This window comes from Zonotrichia albicollis, chromosome 10 (genome assembly GCF_047830755.1).
Source record: "Zonotrichia albicollis isolate bZonAlb1 chromosome 10, bZonAlb1.hap1, whole genome shotgun sequence".
NCBI classification, from domain to species: domain Eukaryota; kingdom Metazoa; phylum Chordata; class Aves; order Passeriformes; family Passerellidae; genus Zonotrichia; species Zonotrichia albicollis.
Window position 1 is genome coordinate 3644517 of NC_133828.1, and position 20108 is coordinate 3664624.

At 40.5% G+C, this 20108-nt stretch overlaps 1 long non-coding RNA gene across 15 annotated transcripts in view; it reads right to left on the reverse strand.

Moving 5' to 3' along the window:
• The window catches only part of LOC113459808 (uncharacterized), a 63870-nt gene that overhangs the window by 21441 nt on the left and 22321 nt on the right, over window positions 1–20108 (reverse strand). For 10 of the 15 annotated variants that reach the window (XR_012581881.1, XR_012581878.1, XR_012581884.1 and 7 more), the window contains 6 exons: window positions 19210–19398; window positions 12718–12959; window positions 12403–12474; window positions 7173–7291; window positions 2693–2761; window positions 2050–2256 (listed from right to left, as the gene is read on the reverse strand). This is a non-coding gene — a long non-coding RNA (uncharacterized LOC113459808). Of the gene's footprint in view, window positions 1–1671; window positions 1761–2049; window positions 2257–2692; window positions 2762–7172; window positions 7381–12402; window positions 12475–12717; window positions 12960–19209; window positions 19399–20108 lie in introns of all 15 variants that reach the window. The other 5 variants (XR_012581888.1, XR_012581877.1, XR_012581890.1 and 2 more) reach the window with 5 other exon arrangements.

The window sequence follows — 20108 nt, forward strand, 5'->3', positions numbered from 1 at the left end:
GCAGTCTTACAGTATTTTCTTTAAGTATTGCCCAGCCTTGGAAATACAGCTGAGCTTCTTGGATTCTTCTCATAAAGTGAAAAGGGCCATGTGTCTTGTAAAGACAAGCCCCAAGGGAACTGAGGTAAAGTATTTTTGTAGCCTTAACACAAATTTTCCTTGTGTTTATGACTTCATTATTATAGTGGGTGTGTTATTTCAGTGGGTTTTTCAGCTACTTATTTTCTATCTTCTTTATGGTTCTCTCTTTTTTTTTTTTCCCTGTCTACTTTAAATAAGGAAAATGGACTCAACAGATGATGCAGAGGTCTTTATAGCAGAGCTACTGGTTTTCATTCCTGTTTCCTGAACCTCAAAGAAGCATGTGCTTAAGATGCTCAAAGAATATTTTTGTAACATAATATTGAAGTTACTGTTGGTGTCTGGTCAGTGTAAGAGCTCCCCATGTGAGCAGAGGTGAAAATTTTAGGCATCTATCTTCTGTTAAGTGTAGTGAAAGAGTTAAGACAAAATGAATTAAGCGAACACAACCGACAAGAGAAAAATTGTTTCTGATTAGCAGGAAAACCCAGGATTAGGATGTGGTTACTCTGTAATTGCAAAATCTGATCTTCAGTAATATCTGGCAGGATTTTAGAGAAAAAAGCAGTGAAAGGACTGAAAACTAATACTAAGCTCATTTAAGGTGAATTAATCCAAAATACTGGTCTCCATACCTATGGAGTTGGGCCTACCTCCTCAAAAACTTGGAATTGGTCGGATAGATGTGGTGGGGAACATCTGTCTGGCCTGGTCAGAGTGGTTTTCACAAAAATGCCCTTATTTCTAGGTACAGCTTCAGCCAAAATGCACAGAGACAGCAGCCATTGATTGAGCAGAGCTGGGCCAATGACCCATCCAAATTGTTGGGTTATTAATTATCACTTCTGCTTTATCTGATGTCAGCTCACTTGCCATATCTGCTTTACTGGTAGCTTGGTTGCCTAATTAACAGTAATCTGGATTTTAACTGAGCCTGTGAGTTCCCTGTAAAGCCTGTGCTTGGGGACCCCAGTGATCACCAAGCTGCTGGTCAAAGTTTTGATAAGAAGTAACGCTTGAGTAAATCCTGCAAGCCATCACCCTAAGGCAAAGTAATCTCATGGTAAGGATGGCTGAGTAAAATAATAGGAAGCATGGAGCTTTTCTCAAACCTAGAGCCAAATCTTTTACAAGACATGAAGTTCTCATTTTTCTTCTTTTTTTTTTTTTTTTCTGTTTTAATTTGTCATAGACTTTTTGTCCTCTGTCAGAAAAAAAAAAAAAATAGAAATACCAAAATATCAAGACAGAAGTTTGTTGTTGGATTTATGACATGAGAAAATCCAGAAGGAAACCTCATAAGAAAGCCTGTTTTCACTACATTTTTACATGGCTTTCAACGTGTATGCAGTGGCAAAAAAAAAAAAAGGTACAGAAGCTAAAAATCAATAAAACATGAGGAGTTTCTTTCCCTACCAAATCAAAAGGTGATACCATGTATTAGAACCTGACAGAGTCCTGACTGCATCTTCAGCAAGAACCTGTGGACATTCAGTTGTCCAGTGCTCAGTTCTTCCAGCTGGAGCTACCTCAAACACTCTCTTAATTTCACTCAAATACATTAAAAACATGATGGAGAGGTAAAAGTACCTACTACAGGCATAGGAAATGTTCAAGGCAACAGGCAGGAGTGAGTTCAAAGGAGAGCAGATAAGTAATCTGCTGTAGTTTATGTTTTCCTGTTTCAAAAAAAAAGAAAAATTGCAAGAAAAAGATAAATGTCATAGATTTAGTACATAAAAGAGTTTGGTAGGAAACACAAATGCATGACTGACTCAACACAGACTAGAGTGAGGAATACTGCCTTATGGATTTTCTTAAGGGGGAACCAAAAAAATGCACTTCCCCACTCAAAAAAATGCAACATAATTGAATTTCACACAGACAGGATTGGACTCAACATCAACCAAATAAAGGTGCACAAGGCAGGTCATAAAATTAAATAAGAATGTAAAGTCTATCACTCACCTCTCCTCTGTAGCTTGATTTCTCCTTTTGTTTCTTTCTGGTTTTGGAGTTTCAGAGAACATTGAATTTAAAATTTTCCTCTTATACACAGGACTATCCACTGCACTCTATTTATGCCACATTTCTGCTGAAGGACCTCAGCCTTCATGAAATAACCCAGTTCTTCTTGCGGGCCCTTTTGATTAGGCAGTCCTTATTGAGATCCAACTAGTAGAAAAATAAAAAGAAGGATATGTAAAAAGACATTGGTCGCTAAAAAAATCAAAACAGCAGCCAAAGGTGCCTACTCTGCAAATGCTGTGGTTAGAAAATTGGAATCTCATGGAAACCAGCCTTGGGTTTGGGCAGTAGAGCTCAGCACTGGCTGTAAGTGATTTGTGCTGATGGTCCGGACATGGCCATTGGGCTGGACAGAGTTTCTCACCCCTTCCTTTACCAAGAGAATTTCTGAGCCTCTTTCCATACGTGGTGTATTGCTCAGAGACCTGCTGCAATAGGGTCATGTGGGGCAGCAGCCCCATAAAGTGGATATTGGTGCCCCATTTACACATCCATCTGATTTTCCCAGAAAAGCACCAATGAGGGAAGCTGCTGCTCACTGTGCTCCAACAACCTACCCAAGGGTTAAAATATTGATCCTTACCTACAATATAACGTAGCTTGACATGTTTCATCAAGCATGTTGTTCTCACTCCAGTTCCAGAGCACTTCTCTGAAAAGTAAAAAAAGTGTAAAAAAAAACCCCTCCAAGATTGCTACTAACATGTAAAATATATTTAAATAAACCAAAATAGCAGAGGGAAAAAAATTTGTCATAGCACAATAGATAATTTAACACCAAACTTTAAACAAATAGTGCCATTCGCTTTTGAGGCAGCAAAAAGAGTTTATTATTTCACTATTTCATCTCACCTTGTGTCATTAAAATATAGGACACAAGTAGTAAAACACAAAGTAAATATGTACATATCTTTACACCATGTAGGGCAGCTATAAATCTTACTCTTTGATAACAGCTGTACTACAGCAATCATTTGAGTAGTGCAGCTGCCACAACAATATCAAATTTTATAGTTAAAAGGCAGTCAAAACTTTAATGGTACAGTGGAGGTAGATGTATATTGTGCTATAAATAAACATTATCTAATGAAGAAATGAAACATGTTTATTTTTCCTTGACATATCGTTCAAAATCATATATCTCTGCTGCTGCAAGCTGCTATAATAGCAGCCATTATACTTCAGCATGTATAACAACAAGGTCTGCAGTTGGGCTAATTACCCTGGATTTAAATGAGGGATGGGGGAACTTCAGACAGCGCGGCCTTGCAAGCAAGGCTTTCATTTCAGCAGAGCAGTATCTTAAAATGTTATCAGGGCTAGCATGTGCTGGCAGAGGTTCTGAAGGGGCCGGGAATGCAGTGAGAAAGGAGTGGGTTTTCCCCTCAGACGATGACTTGTGCTGCGCTGCTGTGACAGGGTGTAATCGATCTGGGGAGCAGGGGACCATGAGAACTGATGTGCTGCTGCTTCAGTCACTGCCACATTACTCACATATGAAAAACCTCTGAAAGAATCCAAGAAAGCACATGTTTAGTGCAAGGCAGGCTCATCTCCCTCCCGAGGTAATAATGTGCCTGAAATGTGGTTTCCATGAATTTACTGAGGTTTCTGCTGTGCTCACGTTCAGCCTAGGGATGCACTGATGGCACCTATGGAGAAATTCACCTCCTACACAAAGACTGAGTGAAGGCATGGGAATTATTTTAAACAAACTAGACACATCTAATATTGAAGAGTTTTGAGAACACAGCTCATTGTGATATGTAAGGAAAGGCCACAAATGTTCTAATGTCTAACGTTCAGGTGTGTGCCTGTGCAGGAATTTTCTCTTCAGTCAAGAACTTCTGAAAGACATCTTCCAGTCCCTGCTGCCCATCTCATTGCAAAGAAGTATCTGGAAACCACTTGCTGGGTATCCTTAGAATGGCACTAAAATGCTGGTGCACACCAAGGGCAACCCAAAGCATTCCATCAGTGCAAGGGAGCCAGGCCATGGGACACATCCAGTCCAAGGCTAGCCCCAAAAAACAAATGGGGTTGATTTGAGGTGCTCAGCACCAACTGCATCTCCACTGCTCACTAGGATCATTAAAGTTGGGAAAAACCTCTAAGGTCATTGAGTCCAACCATGAACCCAGCACTGCATGTACATCACAAACAAAGATGTTGCCTCAGATTACCAAATAAAAGACCAAAACCTACAACTATAGTATGTCACAAGATAAGAAAAAGAGCTGGGGGAGACAAGAAAAAAATATCCGGGGTTCCTGCAGCACCAGGGAAACTGGCAAGTAAAATTCATGAGCTCCATTCCCTTAAAAATCCTCCTTAGGAAGCTCCGATTCCCTTCTTCACATCATAAAATTCTCCCTGCCAGAAGGGAGATTGCCATCTTGCCTGGAGTTTGCCTCCTGTTCAGTGTGGGTTTCTCTGAAGGTGACACATGGACACCCTGGTGGGAATTGCTGCGACCCTGGGGAGCAGATCCATTGGAGAGCAAATCCCTGACAAACAGCTTATTACAGTTAAACTTTGTGCGTGCCCACCACTGGAGATCCTCAGGGTGCTTTTGCTTACCATCAGCACAGCATTTATCCAAAAAACCCCATGAGATGCTATAAAATAAACCCAACAGCTGTTAGGAGAAGATGACAAATCCTAGACACCTTTTTGTCACATTGCAACCTATACAATTTAGTCCCTGTTTACAAACAAATTGCTGCTGAAAAATATTAAGTCCTGGCATTTAGAGAAGCTCTAGAAATTACTCACTCCCCTGGAATTCTGCATGACAAATTAAGACTACTCTTCTACTCCTAATAAATGTAGCTAGAGCAAAGTTTCATAAACATTCTTGAGATTTCTTCTGTAACAGCTTTATTTTGGCTCCCCACTTTTCCTGCTTAAACAAATGGTAAGGTTGGCTGATATTGTCAAAATACAGCACTTCTCATGAACCAGGAGTAATTTATTAATGTAATTTATTGAGCTGGCATTGTAAAACATAAAATCATATTTTTACTGTGGGACTCACACACACTAAACAAACAAACAAAAAACAGCAAAGAAACCCCTCATTACCCCCAAGCTAAGAATATTTTCTTTTAAAAGTCAGATTATTGCAACTGTGGATCTGTAAGTAAGATTATGTGCTTCCAGAACTGGCCTTTCAGAGGCCAACAGGGTAAGTGTTAATGAACCGTGCAATGTTGGGTAAGAACAGAACAGATGTTTGCACAGCCATCAGGTAGACCTTTGTTTATATAAATGCACCACAGTAGATAATACCTAATACCTTTCTCATGGCTTAAAATAACCTTCCCACTAAAAATACAAACAGGCTTTTCCCCAGTTGTGAACATGCTTAAAATCTAATTAATACACAGCCGACTGCAAACCCACCAGACTGCTCAGGCAGGGTCGGACCTGTCACCCAGTGTCACCTCTTTCATGACACAGCCTTAATCTCCTCCTTTGTCCTTATATTGCAGTTTTTGCTCTAAAGGTTTCTGCACTAAAAAAGTGGGGAGGTGAAGCCATAGTTCAATTCAATTTATTTTTATATTGCCTCTCATACAAAGTCTTTCAAAACTCTTTATAGTGAGAGATAAAATAATCATATAACGCTTGCCGGAATTCAGCGCTATGACTTTTACGCTCAGGGCAAAAGCTACGTACCAGGAAAGTAAAAGTAAGAATATTTAGAAACAAAGAGAAGATTAATAAATACATATTGTTCCTGCACTGTGGGAGAACAGAGAAGCACATTTCTGTCCTAGTGTATTTGTAGCCTTTCCTTTATTTTGGAGGGTCCCAACATGGAAGGGCAGTTGGAGAGGGTGAGAAGGGTGTCACTCAAAGGAGTCCCTTCCAGCTGTGCTGGGCACAGAAACATCAGTCAGTTGTTTTCCTTCATATGGAAAACCCAGTTTTCATTCAGAAAACAAGAACACTTCAGCTTGTTCTAAGAAAGGAATGGAAAAATGCACCAAGTCACCCACACTCATCATCTGACAAACACAATGCAGGAGTCGCCCCACAACCAGGGAGGAAAAGATTTTTGCAAAAGACGACCAGAAAAAGCAAAAAATATTTATGGCAACACCATTATTGTAATTAATTTAAACTATTTATAAACACTTATTGTTCAAAAACATTACCCTATAATAAGTAATGCAATTATTTATGTGGATAACCCTGGAACCAGGTATACACCACGTCCTTGCAAAACAACACAATCAGCAGTCATTGAGTGGACTCTGTTTACCCTGCTATACCCATCAGATCTAGGAAATAAGCACCATAACTGCCTCTTGAGCTCCCAAAGTAACCCCATATCTACCCTATATCTAAACAAAACCTGAATATCAGCACGCTCACTGAGTTTAACCCAGCATAACCTCAAGCAGTGCAGGAGAAAAATGCTCCTGAAAAGACACTTATAATTAAAGAAAGCATGTTATAAATTCTATGATACAGTCTTAAATTGTCATTGTAAAAGTTTACTACATCTTTGAGGTCCATCGATTCAGAAGCCCACACATAAAGAAGCCTGGTAAAAGAGCATCTAAGAAAATATTTGGGCAACAGCTAATATTTCTTCCCACCTGTCTTCATGCCCGCACCATTCAACACAGGCCACATCTTTATAACACACAGTAAGAAAACACAATATATAGTAACTCATTTTCTGACCTTTTAATATTTCTGCCATTGATTGTCAGAAGTGAGGACGGCTCTCTATCCTAAGGTGATGGATTATTTAATTAACTATTGACCTTTTCAGTATCAGATGTTGACAATGAATTCACTCCTGTGTAAGCTGCCTCCTCTGGATGCTGCTCAGTTCTCCAATGCACATGGATTTGTCTCACATTTTGGTTTTAAGCGTAACATTTCTATTATTTCCATCTAAAAACAAGTCAAAGTCTTGTATTTAATGATGAATACTTTTGTGATCTACTGCTTTGTGTTTTCTTTTGAACTGTACTTCTAGTGGAATTTATGTGCATATTAACAGAGCTGCATCTTTCATAAATAAAACAATTTCTACTGCTTACCTATGACTTAGGTTCCTGGCGTGCTTTCAGGACAACTTCTGCACCAAGAGGCAAAGAAGCCAACCCAGAAAGGAGAAATTGTTCATCATCTGTGCACACGGGTCAAGAGACGTCCCAGACTGAAAATTGTAGCAAACATTTGATATTAGGCTTTGCCTTTGGGCCCAGCAAAGACTCCAGCCAGGAACATGACATTTACACCAAGCACCTTTAAAAAGAAAGAATTTCACTACTTTCCCACAAGACACGCAATGTGAAGCTTTGTTTATACACAGGGAAACTGACTTAAGGACTTTTCTCCCCCAAAATAAAGAATCCAGATCCTCATCCTGGAGATCTGGTATCCCAGTGCTCTGTTCTCAGCAATTATGTATTCAGCTACAATCTTTTTATAAGCAAACAAGGTATTTTCCTCCACGAGCTTGTTGTTGGAACCAAACGCTGAACAAATGATCCGTGCCTCCAGGTTGTCAGAGAGATTTACATGTGACTACACAGCAGTTTGGGTATTCCACTGTGATTTCTCTCCAGGACTGAGAGAGCTGATTAATCCAACATATTCCTGGTAAAAACCACCCAGCATTTCTCCAGCAAAAAAAGTTCCTAGCCTGGAACACCTTTGTAATAAATACTCTGTTCTGATTTCATCTGTTCACTTAGAAAATACATATTTGCCAAACCAAGCAGGAACCGGAGAGAAGTTTGGGTTCTTTTTTTTTGCTAAACAGACAATAATATTTTTTCAAGGTGTTCCATTTCCTAATTATTTTGGTAACTATTTAACCATGAAACCACTTCATAGGAATAATTCCACAACGTAACCCTTCACCAGCAAATAATAATTAACACATTTCTAGAAGGTCGATTTACAACAAACCACATTCTCATTATTTTATTTTTTTTTTAATCATATTTTTTTCTGTGAAACCAGCAGCACACAGCAGCAGTAAATATTCCTGTGGCTGATGGATTTGGTAAGTGGTTTTAATCAGGAGCTTTCCTTCTGCATCAATCAGCCTTCCCCGCAACCCAGGAGAAACCCCTGCATATGTCATCGATACACCCAGATAGCGCAGCTCTAAGTCTGATTTTTTGTGATGTTAATACAATATTATGATAGATATCTATTAGTGGGGAGAGCAGAGCAGCAGACAGACTCCAGCTCCTCTGACAGCGGCTGCTCTTTCTTTGTCAGTGTCAATCCGCGCCGGAATCGCGGGAAATGAGCGAATGTGACAGGAGAGGACCGCTCCAATTATGGATGAAGGGATACTATCTACTCCCACTGGTTGATGTGATTTATTCGACGGTCCTTCTGCATTTATAGAGCAGCAGATTGTAGCTGCTTATGAAGTGACAAATAGTGCTCAATGACATTGACTGACTTGTCTGATCAATTTAGCTCGTCTGAAGAGCGGCCGCGAATCGCTGTCCTCGGTGAATGGCGGCACCGACGGTGCCGGCTCAACTTCACCGACCTGAAATCTCAAATGCCATTAGAAAAACTATTAGAGAGGGCTCCTTTTAATCAAATAGCACCGCAATTCCGTACAAAGGATGAAAAATAGAAACCTTTCCCACAGCTTTGCTTTGAAATGCACCTCACTTAAAGAATGCTTTGCCTTCGAGACCGTGTCAGGAGAACATTTTTATTATTTTATACGTTCCTGAATATTTGATATATTTTGGTGGAGAAGTAATGTATCTGACACAGGGGAAACAAGTGAAGTTTTCTTGCAAGAACCAACAAAGCAACTTCTCATGTTTTCTAGAAAAGTTGCCAACTGTTTCAATTTTACTGAGCCTTAAGTCATTAGACTAATTTTAAAATTCAGAGCTCCTGAAATCTGGTGATGATGTAATCCAACTTTAATATTAAAATCATGAAGGAAAAGAAAAAACTAAATTCCTGATCTTGTGGCCAGAAAGCAACTTAAAAATGTGGTTTTTGTGAATGCAGTGCAACCAAAATCCAAAATAAAATTGGGAGCCAAGTTACAAATGCTGAAGGGTGTTTGTGGATTCTCAGAAGTAACCTTAGGACTACTGGAGCCTGGCAGGACTTTTTCACACTTGGGTTTGACGGCACAGGAATTTCTTAGAAGTCTGGCTCATTTTGATAGAACTGTTGCGTTAATACCCTAATATTGAAAACTGTCAAACTCTCAGTGGCTGGAAGCCCTCCTGGCAGAGAGAGTTGTTAAATGGGGAGAGGTGGCAGAGCCAGGCTCTTGGGTGCCATAGAATTCCCACTGTTTTCCTGAACCTCAGCACAGCCCTTCCAGTAACGCTGGAATTACATGATAAGGTAATTTGGCATTTGCAGAGGCCTCAAAATAATTCTTTTAAACAAACACAGAATTAAAAACCATGGAGAAACCGTTAACAATTGTATTTTATCTAGCATTAGATTAGTAGTTTTATAAAGTCATAATGTCAGGTCACACCTTATAAATAATGCTTATGATATTTCTTATATGAAGCAGGCACAGGAGTTGCCTGTGAATGGTAATTCCGTGTATAAATATATACAAACTTGTGAGGGAGTCTACACACACATATCAATATATATATGGCCATAGCATGAATAAATCAATGTCTGCATGTGGGGGGTGCCTGTGGGCCGTTCATTATATATTACAATATTAAACTGTTATCCATGCACAAGTATATTTATGTATATATTTCAATTTATTAGAGCTAGGCAGGCCTTTACAGACTTAATAAAGAGCACCAGCATTATAAGCCAAGAACCATTTTTCCCTTTCCCTGTATTATTCAAATTTATTAAACAATATTTCACATTTGTTTGACACAATGTCAAACTCGGGACTCCTAAAGAACTGCTGCAGCTTTGGAACTGTTATGCTTTCTTGGACTTTAATCATTTTTGGCAAGGCTCCATTTCCTGTCAGAAAGTGAAACAGCTTAGGAATGTCATTTTCACGAAAGAAAACAGAGAGAATCCGAGAGGAAGTTCTCCTCCACTCCAGAGCCCCTAAGATACTCAAACACACTCGCAGGAGGGCTGGAATACATCAAACATTAGCAGAGGGAAAAGGACACACTTTTCCCACATTAAAATACATGGATAAAGTTGAACTTTTGCTAAAAATAGTTCCCATGACTAATCCTATTAAGTTTTTAAAAAATTGGGCTGTATCTCCCTTGAAGTCAAATTGTTTTTTAACTTTAGAATGACATTAGAAAAAGACTCTAAAGTGCCTTTTGCTTAAGTCAAAGTCCCTGGAAGATTATTTTTTCTTTTCTGTTTTTTTTTTTTTTTTTTTTTTAAGTGAGATATGAAAAATGAGGACAGGAGCATGGATCACTCTTCTAAAAGGGCAATTTACCTATTGAAGAGGTGAGGAGGATCAGTCTCTCACAGATCATCGCTGGTGATTTAGCGTTTGAAAGAGGCTCCCTACAGAGGGAAGAGGTTCAAGGGAGCAGACACAGACCAACCTTTCCCTGAGCCAGCTCAGTGCCTGCAGGAGCTGAGCTCAGCCAAACAGGCAGGGATGGAGGGAGCCCTGGAACAGTTTTGGGCAAGAATCACCTCTTTTCTTCCATCAGAAGGCTGGTTATGTAAAAACCACCTTGACTGCTTGTTGTGACGGGGAAACAAGTAATGGCCAGATGGATTTTGAGAACACATCCCACACCCCAGCAGGAAAAACGCTGCACCAGGAAAGTTAGCAGTTCCCACTGCATTGTGGCCACGTTGGCAGTAAATAGAACTAAGGGCTTCTGACAACCACCAGATCCCTGCACAATTTATGAATCCTATTTGGAGCTCATCTGATGCTTTTCTAGCAGACCAAACACTTCCCAAAGTTTATGGCATCCTTGTTTGTCCTAACATCCCAGACAGAAATCCCAAGCTATGGTAATGCCACGGTAGTTTCAGTGGGAAAGCAGAAGGAAGTTGGCTGCAGAGGAGGGTGAGAATCCATTCCTAAAGGAAAAGCCATTTGCAACAGGATGCCGAGATAAAAAGGATGTTTATCTCATGCAAGGAATTTGACCTAAATCCAAACAACACTCATACACAACTAGGAGAGGCAGGTAGGTTTATCTATCACATTTTCCCTAGAATTGGCTTAAACACCAAGTGGTGGGATTTAAGGAGCCTTGCAAATGTCTTAGCCCGATTTGGTTGCAATATTTGTTTAAACTTTTGTGTTACAAACCTCAGTGGGGCACAGGCTGCCCTGGAGGCCAGAGCAGTGAGGCCAAGCTGGGAGTGCATCCCAAAACTCTGATCCACAGGATCCAAACACAGGAAGAGAGCACCCAGCTGGCAAAAGCTGAGCAGAGTGTGACATGGTCAAGGAAAAGATAAAATCCTAAAGGGAAAAAATATGATCTATACCATTGAAAAGTGTGCATATTTCTAGCTCAGTCACAAAAAAAGTTCAGGAATTGGTATTGATGAAATTAGAATTAGTATTAATTACTCACTCTCCTAACTATAAATTTGCACTTTCTGCAGTTTGCTGGCTTTTTTTTCCTATGGATAGACGAGCACAAGGGGAAGAGGAATGGAGGGGTCACAGGAGCTGTCTGCTTCCATAAACCTTCACATCTCCCTGTTTGAATTCATTCTCCATCTACCTTCAGTTCAACACTGAACAGGGAGCAGACACAACAGCATAAACCTCACTCAGGTTTGTACAGGATGGGACATGCAGGCATTCTCTTTGGGAAGGGAAAGAGCAGAGCAGGTTGTGGTGGGAAAACCACCCCCCTTGCCTGTGCTTTTCCTCTCCATCTCTCAGGCAGCTGGGTCAGGTACAATGGGGTGGTCCCAGCATGTCCCCCACACACCAGGGGACTGTAAAAACTCTCAGCATCAGCCTACATCTGCTGGCCTTGAAGCCGTGCCCCCCACCCACACTTCCATAGCAGCTGAGTGAGGTCAATCCCCAAACACTTGTGAACACGTCGCTCCTTCCCACCCCCCTGAAGCCCCTTTGGCAGCATTGTTTTCTTTTCTGCCCCCAGCTGAGCTTTCATGGTGCTCTCTGATGTTTCTGCAAGGAATAACTCATTCCCCCAGCTCAAACCTGTGCAATAGGTAGCTTTGCAATTTTCCTGTAGCACCACTGCCAGTCATCCTGACATTCCTTCGTTTTCCTCAGACCAGCCTGACTGCTGAATCTCTAATTCCAACCCAGCACATGACATTTGTTTGTTGTCAAAAGTATAACTTGGTGCTTGCACTTACAATAACGTCTTGCAGCAAGTTAGTCACATTCCCAGTCACTTATTTTCCAGCACAGACTACAGGTTTCCATGGCTATATTCCACAGGAAGAAAAAAAAAAGAAAGAAAGAAAAAAAAATTCCAATTTCATGTGTAGATTAAATACTTCAAAGTCTCAAACACTCAAGCCATCACTAACACATGCAATAATATAAACTGGAATGAATTTCCAGGATGTAGTAGGCTGAAACACAGCTTTTGGAGCGGCAGGGTTGAAGTGCACTTTGACACCAGCCCTCCCCATCCCCTCTCCCCACGCCAATTAAATCCTCCTTACCTCACCTTCTTCCCATGGCTGGCCCAGTCTCACAGCAGCTGGCAATCACCAATTAACACCAGAGCCCATGAACTTGTCCAACTGCAGCTCTGCCTGCACTTCCAACCCATCACCATAGCATCGGTTTATACTGCAAACCCATGAAGTCAACTCATTACATGCTCCTCCAAAAATCTCCCCGTTCTTCAGCACCATTCTTCATTGAAACTCATCTTTACCTTCATTGTATCTTGTATACTTCCCTGCATGTTAAGGAAAATACAAAATCATTTATGTTGGGAAAGCCCTCTGAATCATCAAGTTGAACTGTTAGCCCATCACTGCCAAGCCCAACACTAACCCATGTCCCCAAGTGTCACATCTACAAGTCTTAAATCTCTCCAGTAATGGGGACTTAAAGTTTATGAAGGATTATGTGATAAATCGTTGTTAAAAGTTTTGTTTGTATTGTAGGAGGAGCCTTCAATTTCTATTGGGAGGAAGGATTCTGGAGAGCAAAATCTATACCTGGAGCTATACTTCTATTTTTCTGTACAGTTAAATACATGTAAGGACTTACTGAACTTCTTGAATTTAATAAGAATTAAAAAAAAAAGATAAAATAATTAACCATACTGTTAATTAGCTGTTAAGCAATGATCACCATGCCAATTCTTCTTGATAAGCTGTGTCACTTAAATCCCAGCTCGTTTCCCACTCCCATTGCTATAGGTGTCTCTCAAACAGCAGTTCACACATTACACTTGGCCCTCCTCCCTTCTGTCCCAGCCTGGTACCTCCTCGAGGGTGTCACACGCAGCCATCCATTTATCTTCCCATTTATCAGCTTGCTGAGCCATTCAAAGATGGGCAGAACTTCTTGAGGCCTCCCCCCTTTTCTTCTCTCCCCCTACCCAAATTTCCATTTATATCTACATTTTTCCAAGCCCACCACAACCTAATGGGCAGGAGAAGGCCTGAACCCCAATTGTTTAACAATGCCTTGAGGGGCTTATTCACCAAAGTTCGACGCTCTGACAAACAGCTTGCTGCAGCTCTAATGGTAAGGCATATAAAATGCATCATACATTAAATTTAATGTTGCCTCATTAGTCTTAATTAGATTCCTACATTACACCAGGATTATAGTTTCTTCGTGTTTATGTTTGCTCCCAAAATAAAGTCTACACTAGACAACAGTTTGGTTTACTTTCTAACCATCGAATAAATATGTCCTGGATAGATACCTATGGATACTCTTAACCTAGAAAAAAAGTAGAAAGAAATTAGGTGGTGTTACAAATGCCTTTTAGACAGAAAGACTGCTCAGAGTCAGTTACAAATGAATAAATTTAAAGAAAAAACAGAGCGTGCAAGTATTAGAAATTACCTACTATTTTAAAGGCTAAACACTGAAAGGAAAGGAAGGGACTGTTTGCTTCAAACCAGTGGTAGCTTTCCTATTTTTATGGATGCTTTGATAAATTGCTCTCATACTAATTAATTTTGTCTTCAGGATTAGATTTTTTGCAGTTTATTTACTTTCAGTTGTAAAATCTGTTTCCAAGTGATGCCACTAATTCATCTTTGGAACTTGGTTCCAAACACCAACAGAGCTCATCCCATGATTAGTCAAAATGACCTACACCAGGACCACAGAGGTGAGCAGTCTGTTTTTTTTTTTTTTTTTTTTAATGGAGCATCCCATTTTTCTTCCTGCAATTAATTTAACAAGCAATTTTAGATTTTAAAAAGTTTGGAAAGATACAAGTTATTTGTTAATGTCAAAATGAAGCTTGATTGTTATTAGCATTGAAAAGGTGAAAGTTGGTTTACCAAATGTTGCCATTCTTAATATTTTGTCTCATATCTTGCCATGAAATAGTTCAACCTCTTGAAGCTATTTCTCACCCAGCTCAGAGTGCAATTCATACAAGTCCATCTCTATATTTCTGACTGATTTGTCCAAGCCCCCACAGTAGTATAGAGCAAAGAGAAGTCAATTAACATTATTACTAGTAAGTGTTCTGCTGATATTTTTAAGATTATTTCCTTTCATGTCCCATACCATTAATTTGATAAAATTTAATAAAATTTCATTTGAATTTGCATGTGGCCTGGTTTACTTGTTAATTAGAATTTGAAGAATATTATTGAAAAGACAGTGCAAATCTGTACATTTCATTTGCTTAAGGGTTTAAAAGGAATTATTTTGTCCTGTTTGGATTTACCCTTTTAGAAATCTTTGCCCAAAAAGCAAGCATTTTAGGCTTCTTAATATTTCAGTTGGCCCTACCAGGTACACTAAAATAACATTATTTCCTCTGAGATAAAACAAGCTGACTTAGGCTTTGAAAAATCATTTCCTTGGTTCAGGAAATGGGGAAAGTGCTTAGGAAAATTTTCAAGAAATAACTGGCTTTAAAAGTAGATCAAAGTCTAAATATTTGTTTCACAGATGATACTGAAACAATTATTTAAATGATGAAGAGTGCACATGTACTGACTTTGTTCAAACTCAGATTTAAACTTTTCATCCATCTACACTACAGTAGCATATTTTCCTTAGGAATGACATCTTGGGAAAGGACTGTACAACACAAAAAGGAAAAGGTTTACATTTTCTGAAATCCCCTAATCCTGCCTTTTTGCAGTCTCTCCAAAAATTGTTACCTTTTTCCTGAGGGGATAAAAAGCTCAGTGGTTTCTTCAGTTCCTGGGGCAAACTGCAGCTACAGAGCAACTTAAATCCCAAACAAATCAACCAAAACCCCAGAAACACAGAAAACCACCATTCTTCATCATGAATCACAAAAGAATAACAAAATCTATCAGTAAACATGGATGAGGACCTATCAGTGGGCTACGGATGAATTCACAGGAGGAAGGAAGACTGGATGCATTATGAACATATCTTTAGCAGCTGATAGCATGCATAATTACAGCACAGTGCTGGGCACCTGAAAGAAATTTTGGAGAGGAGAGGTGAAAAAAGCAGTTACTGAATGATGATCTGCTATTTAGAAGCTGATGCCTAGGAACATACACTCACTTTTATCTTGAAACCACACAAAGTGTTTCAGAATGGGTAAGACTTAACAGAACTGTTTCTTCTGCCAAAAAGGCCCAAGAAAAGTCAACTCTGTCTCTTGCGTGGGTTGGCTGCAAGGCAGGATGCAGCCAGGCAGGACACATTCACCTCCCTCCACTCTTGCTCACACAACCTCCAGTACAAAATAATAGATGTTGTAGGAAGGCTGTGACTTTTTGTCTTTTTATTGCCTTGCTGCCGTGGCCCGCTGGCAGCAAGGACAGCCAGCCATGCTGGGCTTCACTGGGAAGGGCTCCCAGCATGGCTGGAACTGGATCCATGGAGAAGGGGAGCGTGTGAACCCCAGGCACCCCACGCTGCAGAGCAGACCTCCAGATGTTGGAAGAGCAGCGCATCCCGCTTGGCGAGCGGTGGAGGAGGCGACGAGGGTGGTGATCCTGCCGTCGGGAACGGCTCTGCTCTGCAGAGCTGGCAGGAGATGAGAGGTATGTTCTGCACTGCAAAGAGCTGCAGCAACTTCCTCCAGAGCAACGGGGAGCTGAGCAAAGGGCGGCTGCACTGTAAATCACAGCTCCAAGGCTTCCACAGGTGAGGCACAGCTGGGCACACCACGACGGAGCAGGCAGGGTCTGGTCCAGCCCATCGCTGGGCTGGTTGGATCCAGACCTTTCATTTTCCTGGCTCTGTGTGAGGGGGATCTATCACCTTCCGACTGGATTTCTTTTGAGACATAAAGAAAGCTCTGGGACAGCACCCAGAAGGGGATTAATTATTTTATTCTGCCTTCCCAAACAAGGTTCGAGCGTTTCCGGGATCAGCCGCGCTCCTTGCACGCACATGAGCTGTTCTGGCAGGGGCGCCTCAGCCCAATTTAGTTTGAGTGACAAAAGTTAATTTTATTGATGCACAGCCTTCTGTGATGCTAGGTAGGAGGTCCGACAATGCAAATCAAACTGCTTCTCCCAAAATATCCCAGTGATTGATAATGAGGCAGTGATGCAGATTTCTGACACTTTTGATCCTACCATAAGTAAATGCTAAATTTAGCCCCAAGAATTTAAAAAACTAATGCTTTAAAAGTGATCAGCGAAAGATATACATAGTTTAACAAAGTCCAATGTTATTCAATGAAGATTTCTTTTTTATCAATGCCAAAACAAAGCTGTAATAAGCAAGATTTCAGAAATAAGGGGGAAAAATTAACTTGAAACAAACCTAGGCATTGAAATCTGTCAAATATGCTATTCAAGTTAAATTTCGCTTCTAAGTGGAAGGTTATATACTGTATCTTGATTTCACTACAGTATATCTACAAACATATATGTGTCAACTGTTCTGCAAGGTGCATAAGGGACATATCCAGAAGCATTTGAACAAGGAAGATGACTGACATTTACAAAAAACCCTTTATTATATGTCTATATTTTGTTTCATTAATCATGCATGTTCATTAACCAATCATGGTAATTTATTATGCACTGTTTGGAGACATGTTGCATTACAATGGTGTCATTGTCACTTTGATCATCTAAAGATCTCACAGGATGACATTTCCAACCACAGGACCTGGCTCCTCTGTACGTGCTGCATGAATATGTACTAGAGACTCAGAAGTGTTCAAAAAGAAAAGAAAAAAAAAAACCAACAACAAACCTGCAGTGCAACAGTGTTTGCAAGATACAGAAATTAATTATGCAGCTCAAAGATAACAGCCCACAAATTAGGTAGAAATATTCAGGTGAAGTGATTTGCACATGATTTTAATAGTGGATAAGCACCAAAAGGAGACAATATTCATTTTGTCATGTAATATTTGATCATTAAGTGTTTTGCTAGGTTGTATCATGTTCCATCTACACAACAATCTGAAAAACACGCTCTTTACAAAACAACCTAAAAATGTTCTCAAAAGACCGGGCTTTTATCACTACCAGCTATTGCGTTTTTATAGCAAGAAACTAAATATATGTTTACCAAAACATATATTAGAGCCACCACTACCATAATGCAGCCCTTCTTTTCTCCTCAGTCTGAGGTCACTGCAAGAAGTGTTGTGAACCTGAGCAATACATAGAGTCTGATTTTATGGAACCAAGGTTTACTACTTCTCCACTGCTCATTTCTGCCTTCTATTGCACCTTTCATAAACCTACTGATTAATATCAAACAGTGAACAACTCTGACAAGCAGGATTACTAATCCAACATAACTGTTTATAGTGTGAATGAAAAAAGTGCTCCATTTCCAGCCACTGCACTTAATAATAAATTCCTGTTGTACTTAAATGTTGAAGGGATTACATAACTGTCAAAGTTCCTTTAAATGTTAAGGGTAGTAATCATATTAAAGACATACTATACAGAAGTGAAAGCAAATGTCAGTTTAGCTATTATTACCATATTTGCATGGAGTTTGGAAATATAGGGCCAGATTCCTAAACACGTCACGTTTGGGCTCGTTGTGGCTGAGCAGAGAGGAGGCGGAGCTGCAAACCCACCCTGCCAGTCGTGCTGTGAACCTGTGCCATATAAGGGTCAGAAAAAGGAGCTTCACAAGCCCTAGCACAGCCACGGGGCTGTTCTGGATTCCACCAGCTGAAACAGGACCACCAGGACAATTGTGCCAGAGAGACGGAGGGGAATGCCACGCATTCCTCCTCCCTTGCTCCCTCTTCCGCTGCGCATACTTCACGTGAGGAAGCTGCTGCATTGGCTCAACACCATCCCAGGGCAATTCTGAAGCACCCACTTAAGACATGCTTATGACAACTGTGACCCTCTTGGGTATCCCTAAGACAGCGAGAGCCAGGAATCTGGGGCAAACAAGATCAAATATGCAGATGCTCTCCATGCGGTCTTTAGATACCGTTCCTCTGACCACTGCTATTGGCTTAAACATATTAAACACCCTGGAGTCAATTAGTAACAAGAAACACTATGAATTGTCCAGAGGAAATTAAGGTAAATTAATTAAACTACTAAAAAACGAAATTTAAAAAAACCCTCAAGAGCACAGCAATAAAACCCCCAGTCAACAGACCTCCAAACCCAACGAAGACCAAGATCTCAGATTGCACTCTATATTTACCTCCTTCCCTGCATTGGAATCATTTGCAGGATTAAAACCTGAGCCTGGCGCCTCCCCACACTACAGTTATTGGCAAAGAAACAATTCTTTGACTGTCTTCCAGTACTCTTTTAAAGGACTGGGGTTATTCACGCAGAGCCACACCCCACATCCAGCAAGACAAGAGGAATGCCTGCCCGTGGAAGTTATGTGCACGCAATGAAACCTTTGTTCCCAAGTTAGAAATGGGACCCCATTATTAGCATTCCTGATATTCATAGCACTGCTGGCGTTCCACAGCACCCAGCAGGGCTCAGCCAGCAGCCTCAAGGAAAAAAAGGTCTAACCTTGAGTTTTATATCATCATGAAATCAGTTCATCTCAGAAGAACTCACCTGCAGTGTTTCCTTTGAGAGAGAGAGAGGATTCCAGACAGAGTCTCACCCAAAAGATGAACGCCAGTGATGCCAGCTGGTGCTGATGTCTTGGAAGAGCATCAGTGCTGAAATCCTTCCTCCAGTGCTCTCTGAGTGGTGTTCCTTGGAAATGCCCCACTGACACACTGCCTCACCAGCAAGCTTTGCCTTATAATAAAAAGAACAATGAAAAAGCAACATAATTAATTCACTGCACGTCCAGGGATAGTTACAGCATATTTGATACTTAAACATTCAGTATTGTCTGGTAACCTACTCAGTGGTGGGTGGAAAGCAGTCTCCCATGGCTCAAGAATCCCTGAGATGTTGAACATTTTCCTCTACAAACTCAAAAATTCAAAACATTTGCCAATAATACACGTGCAAGAATAGAGATGTCTCTGGATAGGGTCTAGAGAAGGTCAAATTGCTTTGAAACATCGTCTCTTTTTTTAGGATAGATATCACTATGGCAGTGATAAATATTTTGTGAAAAATCTAAATAAAGCAGGCTGGATGTTGCATACTTAGAACGGGTGTCACTAAAGTTGGTTTTTATTTTTTTTTTATTCCCCCAAGTGAAATTTCTAGGAAGGATTTTGGCAACTTTCTTAGTGTGGAAATCACCATGGGAAGTGCTTTGGCCCCAAGGCATTTGACGACCTACGACGTGTTCCCTGTCACCACGTCTGGCCCCTCTTCATGTCAGCCTCTTCCCTTACAGGAATTTTGAGGTGGCAGAGGAATTGGTCATGCTCCTATTTCTCAGCATTCTTTTCTGAGAAAAGCTATCAAAACAAACTGCTTTTTAATTTTTTTCTCTTTTCAGTTAGTGCCTCCTTTTTAAATCTCTGGTTTGGTGTTTGTCCACAAATGGA